This window comes from Dipodomys spectabilis, unplaced genomic scaffold (genome assembly GCF_019054845.1).
Source record: "Dipodomys spectabilis isolate Male_0828 unplaced genomic scaffold, ASM1905484v1 ptg000030l, whole genome shotgun sequence".
Lineage (NCBI taxonomy): Eukaryota > Metazoa > Chordata > Mammalia > Rodentia > Heteromyidae > Dipodomys > Dipodomys spectabilis.
In genome coordinates this window covers 12,458,913-12,468,076 of record NW_024870707.1, presented here as the reverse complement: position 1 = coordinate 12,468,076, position 9,164 = coordinate 12,458,913, and the positions used below count along the sequence as shown (strand labels likewise).

At 49.1% G+C, this 9,164-nt stretch overlaps 1 pseudogene; it reads right to left on the bottom strand.

Annotated features, from left to right (window-relative positions):
- Positions 1-8,378: 8,378 nt before the first annotated feature.
- On the bottom strand, positions 8,379-8,754 carry LOC122105049 (annotated as a pseudogene).
- Positions 8,755-9,164: the final 410 nt, after the last annotated feature.

Below are 9,164 nucleotides of genomic sequence, written 5' to 3'. Positions count from 1 at the left end.
CCCAAGCACCGCCCCAACTGCCCAGGCCCTGCCCCAAGCACCGCCCCAACTGCCCAGGCTCCGCCCAAACCCCGCCCACCCGCCCCAGGCTCCGCCCCAGACCTGCCAGCCCCCCCCCGCCCCTCCCTACCCCGTCCCCCGCCCCTCCCCACCCCGCCCCCCCCCCCCCCCCCCCCCCCGCCTGTGACCCGATTGGGCCTCCTCCTCCCGGCATCCTCTTTTGATAGAAAACGAGTAATAAAGAGTTGCACTACCGGCTGAGGACTGGGAGAGGCGTCCGCCTGTCCGAAGGACGGTGCTTGGCTGCCCCTGGGCCTCCTGGGCCTCGGTCCCACCCCTCTTGCCGTGTCCCCCACCGGCCCGGGCCGGCCCGGGAGTGGTCCTGCCAGCCCGGGAGGGGTCCAGCTCCCCTCCCAGCTCCCCTCCCACGGAGCCTGCATGGCTGGGGGTCAGGCCAGCTGAGATCCAAGGTCGCTGTTTGAAGCTGCCCAGGCAGGAAAGCCCATGAGACCCTTGTCACCTGTCAACCACCGAAATGCTGGAAGTGGAGCCGTGGCTCAAGTGGTAGTGTGCCAGCCTTAAGGGAGAAGCTAAGGGACAGGACCCAGAGTTCAAGTCCCGGTACTGGCACAAAAAGGGGGTGGGGTGCTGTAGGGCCTGGGCTTTTCATTTGCGCCTTGAAAGGTCCTTTGATGAGGTCCTTCCACTCCTGCAGGACTCCGCCTCCTCGGTGACCCTTGTCCCTCTCAGGGCCCACACCCACTTCAGCACCCACGGTTCTCACGGCCTCTCCTGCCCACGCGGTGCTCCACCACCCCTCCCTGCCTGCGCTCCTGGGAGCCAGGCTGGGACCAGGGCAGATCAGGCCTGAGAACCACAGGGCCCTTGACTGTACACTGGACCCCATCAAAGTGGAGCCATGTTAGAATCTCCGAGGTTCCCAGCACCTAGAGATGGCCTCAGTTTTTTGCCTTTTTGGTAATGGGGCTTGAACTCAAGACCTCACATTCTCCCTTAGCTGTTTTCGATTAAGGCTGGCGCGCTACCAACTTGAGTCACAAAATCAGTCTCTGAATTTTTGCTGATTCATTGGAGATACAGGAGTCTCCAATATTATTTCCAGGGTTGGCTTTGCAGTGTGACCCTCAGATCTCAGCCTTTTGAAAGATTAGGGTTACAAGTGTGAGCCACACACACTCCAGGAGATGTTTGTTTTCTAAATGTGGGAGGAGGGGAGGCAGGCACACTCAGGGACCAACAGCCCCACCGGTGGCTGCGCAGGGTGACAGCGGTGCGGATGGGGCCTGCACCCCCAGAATCGCAACATCTGCCACAGCGAGGGTGTCCGGAAGCCATGTGTGACGCCTGTGGGCGGGGTTCCGAGCCTCCAGGAGGCCTTGGGGAGCAGAGCCTGGAGAACAAGCATCTGAGCCAGGCTGCTGCGCGGCTGCAGTTGTCACAGTTCAAAGCCATCTCTGCTGCCCACGGTGCAGCGCAGAGGCTGTGGTGAGGGGCAGGTGGGGTAGCATGGCCTCCAGCTCTGTTCTTCTGCGGTCCCATGAGCACTCCACAGCGCGCCTGCTGCTCCTGGCGCAAGAATGCGACTCACACACTTAGATGGGACAGGTAGCTCCTAAGATCACATGGCACAATGTATGTGCAACAGACCCCATGTGACAGAGCATGCATGGATGTGCACACACACGCGCACACACGTGTGCACACATGCACACGCGTGCACACACACACGCACACACACACACACCAGGGGCAGTGCCCCGGTCACGGCAGCCCCAGCAGGCTGGCTGCTTCAGGGTGGAGGTAACTGAGCCTCATCCCAGCCCTTGGCAGCGGCTGCTCTCATTAGGTGTCTCGGTGGCACTTGTGCCTCCTCCCTATCTCTTGGTTCGTGGAAGTTCTGGATCGTGAGTGGAAGATCAAGCTGTGTTGTAGCCTCTGTCCCCTGAGAACCATCCTTGTTCCAGAAGCCTCTGCCATTTTGCGAGTCTGCACTGTGATTTCAAATCTATTTGAAGCTGGGCACTGGTGGTTCACGCCTGTAATCCTCGCTATTCAGGAGGCTGAGTTCCGAGGATCCAGGTTTAAAATCAGCCAAGGCAGAAATGTCTGTAAGGTTCTTATGTCTAATTAACCAACAAAAAGCCAGGAGTGGAGGTGTGGTCCAAGTGGTTGAGCACTAGCCTTGAGTGAAAAAGCTATAGAACAGACAGCATACAGGACCTGGGTTTAAGCACAAGGACCAGCACACACACACACACACACACACACACACACACACACACACACACAATGAATATAAAGAAAACACTTAGGAAAAGGACAAAAATTTCTATCTAGATACATTTGAGCTGTAGCTACAGAAAGTTTCCTCTGGGATTTTTTAAAATTGCATTTTCAGGAATAGTTTATATATGTTTAGAATGCCTATAATGAAGTCAGTCTGTAGAATCTAGGAACCCTGAAATTGAGACATCAGCATTAAAAAGTCATCTTTGCATAGTGATTACCCCTGGGAGTCCTGGCATAACCGGACAGTAACTTCCATGGGAGGTCCTCCAGACTCGCCACTCACGGTTTCCCAGGGCCCCTCTGGTGTGGAGCTCCCAACCCCAAATTACAGATCTCATGAGAAAACAAGTCACCATGAATAGAAGACAACAGACCCTGAAAGGAATAGAATTAAGTCTCCCCTCGGCGAATTCCTCAGCTAGAAGAGGATATCACATTGGTATGTATGGTTGAGAGCAGCTAAAAGGGCCCATGACATGACCTGACTCGTGTGTGTATGTGTGTGTGTGTGTGTGTGTGTGTGTGTATGTGTGTGCTGTCACTCGTGTGTGTGTGTGTGTGTATGTGTGTGCTGTCACTCGTGTGTGTGTGTGTGTGTGTATGTGTGTGCTGTCACTCGTGTGTGTGTGTGTGTGTGTGTGTGTGTGTGCTGTCACTCCTGTGTGTGTGTGTGTGCGCTCGCGCGCACTCGCGCCCATGTACGCACGCGCGCACTGTCAGTAGGGCTGAATCTCAAGCCTGCACTGTCCCTTTCCTTTTTAACTCAAAGTTGGTGCTCTGCCATTTGAACCACACCTCCACTTCTATTTTTTTTGGGGGGGATGCTCAATTGGAGATAGGAGTCTCACAGACTTTCCTTCTTGGGCTGGCTTGGAATCAGAGTCCTCAGAACTCAGCCTCCTGAGTAGCTGGGATTAAAGTTGTGAGCCACTAGCATCTGGTTTATGATCTGATTCATGACTTTTTACATCTTTGTGTGATTTACACCTCTTGATTGTAGTCTGGGACCTAGTTGTTTTGTTTTGTTTTTGTTGGTCATGGGGCCTGAACTCTGGGCCTGGGTGCTGCCCCTCAGCTCTCCAGCTCAAGGCTATTGCTTTACCACTTGAGCCACAGCGCCACTTCTGTATTTTTCTGCTTATGTGGTGCTGAGGAATTGAACCCAGGGCCTCATGCATGCAAGGCAAGCACTCTACCACTGAGCCACCTTCCCATCCTGGGATCTAGTCTTTTAATTTAGTGAGTCACTAAACTCATTTAACTGTTTTTCTCAGTGCAGGGGATGGAGCCCAGGGCTTTGCTCACGCAAGACAAGTGTCACGAACCAGCAGGCACAGGCTGTCTTTCTGCGCTGCCCCGATGGACGTGGTGGGCAGGCTGGGCCAGGCTCCTCCGGCTCACTGAGGGGATTGGTGGGTGTTTACAGACCTGAGGATTGGAAGATACCAGCAGCAGGAGTTCACTGAGACCCTGGAAACCTATAGTGTAGCAGCAGGTTCCTGGCCTCCAGGATCAGGTGAGGCCCCAGTTGTTTTCCTCTTGGGCCAGGACTTGCAGCCACAGCATTGATGATCCCATGGTCCAGTGACCCAATGATACAGTTCAGTGGTGTCTGTTTACTTTTAGCTGTCATGGTGCTGCAGTGGCTCAACGGCCTGTAGCTATCTTCTGTCAATTTGGTCCTGATTTATCCAACTGGCCTGCGGCCAGGCAGCGGATACTGGTCTCAGCACTGACTCTTGTCACCCGAGGAACCACTTGCCAACCTCCTGTGCCCTGGGCCACCCACAGCTATTGGTGCTGCTCTCCTTCAGATTACTCAACTGATGATAAAAATAAAAAGTAGTCAAGTCCTGGCATCAGTGGCTCACGCCTGTAATCCTAGCTACTCAGGAGGCTGAGATCTGAGGGTGGCGGTTCAAAGCCAGCCTGGGCAGGAAAGTCTGTGAGACTCCTGATCTCCAATAAACCACTCAGAAAACTGTGGTGCTATGGTTCAAGGGCTAGAACACTAGCCTTGAGCTGAAGAGCTGAGGGACAGCGCCCAGGCCCAGAGTTCAAGACCCATGACTGACCCAAAAGCAAAAAAAAAAAAAAAGTAGGCAAGGCAGATGGGTTCTGTGGCTCTCACTTGTAATCCCACACACTTGGGAGGTGGAGATTGGGAAGGTAGCAGTTAAAGCCATCCTGGGCCAAAAGTTAGCAAGGCTTCCATCTCCATGAATATAAAAGATCTGCCCCCATAGGTGACTCCTGTCACCTTGGCAATGTGGGAAGTATAAAAGGAGCTTGGCCCACGCTGGTCTGTGGGTGAATGTGAGACCCTATTTGAAAAATGATTAAAAGCAAAATGGGGAGGTCAGGGGAGATGGTGAGTTAGAAGCACTTGCCATTTTCATTCCTTGAATGAGAAGAATCTCATGACACAGAGGAGACTAGACTGTAAAGAGAGGAAAAGAAAAGGAAGAGAGCCAGAAACCATGGAGGAGGAGGAAGAGGAGGAGGAGGAGGAGGAGGAGGAGGAGGAGGAGGAGGAGGAGGAGGTGTGTGTGTGTGCATGTATGTGGGTGTAGCCACATACAAATTAATAGAAGTTTATGCTTTGTTTTGTATATGCATCTATTTGTCTCTGTTGCTTTTTTGTGTGATTATTTTGTTTTATTCATTTGTATCATTTTATGAACATCAAATATAGACAAATTTATACCTCGCTCCCATTTTCTTTTCAGTTCTGCTTTTTACAACTCCATTTTTTTTTCCTGAAGCCATCATGCCTGAACCACAACACCTGCCTCTCAGTACTCAATCTTAAGTTCAAATGCTTCTGCCCCCCCCCCACCCATTTGCGCTTTCCATCTGTCTGCAGTTAGGCTGCTCTGCCACTCACGTTGTTTTCCATCCACTCCTCTATCTCCAGTCCCTCCTCACTACCCGTGCTCTTGGCTGGTAACTAGATTGCCCAAATATAATTTGTGTGTTTTTTCTTTTTTTTTGTGTGTGTGTGTGTATCTATTCCATCTTCTTCATTTTGCCTCCTCCTGCGTATCAGCACAAAGCTAACTCAATGTTTTCTGCTTGCCTCATTTCATTTTCACCTTAGCCTTTGCTCCTAACTACCCCTTCCTCCAAGTAGGTAGCATTATTCACGGGTGATCTGATGGTCTCCTTCCAGTCACCACCACATCGAGCTACATTTCCTAACCACAAAGATGCTTTTACTTCATTTAAAACTATTGGAGCCAAGCGCTAGTGTCTGTCATCCTAGCTACTCCGGAGGCTGAGATCTGAGGGTCGCAGTTCAAAGCCAGCCGGGGCAGGAAAGTCCGTGAGACTCTTTTCTCCAATAAACCACTAGAAAACTGGAAATGGCTCTGTGGCTCAAGTGGTAGAGTGCTAGCCTTGAGCTGAAGAGCTGAGGGACAGCGCCCAGGCCCAGAGTTCAAGCCCCATGACTGACCAAAAAAAAAAAAAAAAACAAAGATTCTGGAGCAGCAGCAGTTGTGGTTTGTGAGCTGCAACAGCTTTTGTATCTGAGCTTCCCCACGCTGAGTGGAGATGGTCACACACAGCTGTTAAGGGCATTGAAATGAATCATCTGACTACTGAGCCACACTAAGCCTCCAAGCTAGCTTAACAAGAAAATACTCAACCCAGTGGTTGCCCAGCCATAAATCATCTGAAAACAAAATGAAACAAAAAAACACCAGGGCTGGGAATGTGGCTTAGTGTTAGAGTGCTTGCCTACCATGCATAATAAAGCCCTGGGTTCGATTCCTCAGTACCACATACACAGAAAAAGCCAGGAGTGGTGCTGTGGCTCATACAGTGTTAGCCTTGAGCAAAAGAAGCTCAGGGATAGTGCCCAAGTCCTGAGTTCAATACCCAGGACTGGCGAAAAACAACAACAAAACCAATAAAAAAAAAATACCAGCACAAAGGACACAGGAGATTGAGTCTTCACCTCTGCCCCAGATGTGCAAATCCCAAAGAAAACCCACAAAATTCTTGAGCTAAAAAAAATAAAAAGCTAGCATCTCCCTCCAAAGCTAACAACTCCACAATAAAGGGTTTAAGTGATGAAGACGAAACTTAAATGAATTAAAAAAAAAAAAAAACAGTGACAAGAACAATTAATGAAACCAAAGATGAAATGTATGAGCAGCAGAACAAATTTAAAGATGACACAACTAAAGATTCAAACAGACAGCTGTACACAACAAGAAGACAATGAAGGATATGGAAGAATAATTCAATAAAGACAGAAATAGCTTGGCGCTGCTGGCTCACGCTGTAATCCTAGCTACTCAAGAGGCTAAGATCTAAGGATGGAGAATTGAAGCCAGCCCAGGCAGGAAAGTCCGTGAGATACCACCAAAAGCCAGATGTGGAGCTGCGACTCTAGTGATACAGCACCAGCCTTGAGCAGAAGAGCTAAGGGATAAGCACCCAGGCCCTGAATTCCAGCCCCAGGACTGGCACCAAAAAATGTGAAACTTTTTGTTTTTTGCCAGTCTTGGGACTTGAACTCGGGGCCTGAGCACTGTCTCTGAGCTTCTTTTGCTCCAGGCTAGCACTCTACCACTTGAGCCACAGTGCCACTTCCAGATTTTTCTGTGTATATGGTACTGAGGCATCGAACCCAGGGCTTCATGCATGCTAGGCAAGCACTCTACCACTGAGCCACCTTCCCTGCCCCAAGTGCAAATATTTATTAGTATGAATTAATCGCACAAAGGGATTTCATGGTAATATTTACACACGTGCATACAAGATACTTTGATCAAATTTATCCCATCTGTCTGACTGTAACCCCTCTCCCTCTTCCTCCTCCTTTCAATACATTATGCTGGCATGTGATGCTATGTTCGTTCCCACCCAGGGGGGACGGGGAGCAGACACACCCTGATTTCTGGTTGTGCTGTTTCCACGGTATTGTGCAACCAACCACTGCCCTTCCCTAGTTCCATCACGGCAGAGCACCATCCAGGAAGCAGCCCCTCCCCATCTCACCCCGCCGCCAGCCCAGGCCGCAGCCAGTGAGCTCCTGACTGTGTGCTTGGTGCTGCTATCTTCCTTACAACAAAGCTTGCCTCTGGAGTCTGACTGCCTTCATTCATGCAGCGATCTTGGCTTTCATCCAGGCCCGAGTCTACACTTCAGGACTGGTTTTCTTTTGGAGAGCGTCTTTCTTTAAGTCTTTGAATTCCCAATTAAACTGCTATTTTCATACACAGATGCAATGTATTTTGATATTCTTCCCATTCTCCCCTTTCCTCCTCTCCCCCAAAGAGTTTCTAGTGATAAATCTCCTTTTCTCTCTCTCTCTCACATACATATACATATATTCTAGTTTCCATGTATGAGTGAAACACACGGTACATTGTTTCTTGTCAGCCTTACCTCGCTCAGTATGGTGATCTACTTTTTCATCTATTTGTCTACAAATGACATAATTTCATTTTTCTTTTTGGCCTAGTAATATTTCATGGTATGTGTATGTGGTGTGTGTATGTGGTATGTGTGTGTGTATGTGTGTATTGTGTGTGTATGAAATATTTTCTTTATCCATTACTAGTTGTTGGGCATGTGAGCTGACTTCATTATTTTGTAATTGTGATCAAGGCTGCAAAAACATGACTATACAGGTTTTTTTCTTTTTTTTGTCAGTCCTGGGGCTTGAACTCTGGACTGGGGTGCTGTCCCTGCGCTCTTCAGCTCAGGGCAAGTGCTCTACCGCTTAAACCATTGTGCCACTTCTGGTTTTCTAGTGGTTTTTATTGGAGATAAGAGTCTCACGGACTTTCCTGCCCAGGCTGGCTTTGAACCACAATCCTCAGAACTCAGCCTCCTGAGTAGGTAGGATTACAGGTATGACCAATCGGTGCCTGGCCAGGTTTTGTTCTTTCTTTTTTTTTCAGTACTAGACAGGTTTAATGATACATTGCTCTTCACAGAGAAATTTAACAGGAATACACACCCATGCAGTGCAGATCCCAAATACACTGGCTTCCCACCTAAAAACATCCCAGCCTTTCTCCTAGAATAACAGCTGCCAGTGGAGGAATGAGAAACTTAACTTTGTGGGGGAAAAAAAGGAGAAATAGCAATTCTGTAGTTATCTGGTAATGGTGGGATCAGGTGGCCTTCACTGGGCTGTTTTGGCCTTCTTATTCTTGTTCTTCTTGTCTCTCTTCTTCAGCCCATCCATGTTAGCTCTGAGCAGGTTTGAGTAAGCCATCTGAAATTTATTCACTTCTTTGGAGCTCACCACAGTGCTGATCTTCTTCCCATCAGTAGCTCTCAACAGACACTTGTTTTCTGCAGGCTCAAGACCCTCCACAGAACCCTTCCTTGGAAGGGGTTTTGTTCGGCCATCATACTTCTTCACTTCTGGAACAGGCTGGTCAGCTCTGTCAGGAACTGCTCACTCTCTAACAGCACCATGGCCAGGTTTTGTTCTTATATATTGATTTACTCTCCTTCAGATCATTAGATTTTTATCTAAGAATCATTAAAGTAGATTTTTAAAACTTTTTCTGAGTAGCAGGAGCAGCTATTTTTGTTCCCGTGGCTCTGTAGTACAGCTTTTTTCATTCGGACACATATTTTATCTATCTATTTATTTATTTTGCCAGTCTGGGGCTTGAACTCAGGGCCTGTTCTGCCACCTGAGCGTCCGCACCATTTCCAGCTTTTTCTGAGTATTTTATTGAAGATAAGAGTCTCATGGACTTTTCTGCCCAGGCTGGCTTTGAACTGCAATCCTAAAATCTCAGCCTCCTGAGTAGCTAGGATTATGGGTGAGCTACCGGGGCTCAGCATACACATTATTTTATATGATCAGAGGCATAGAT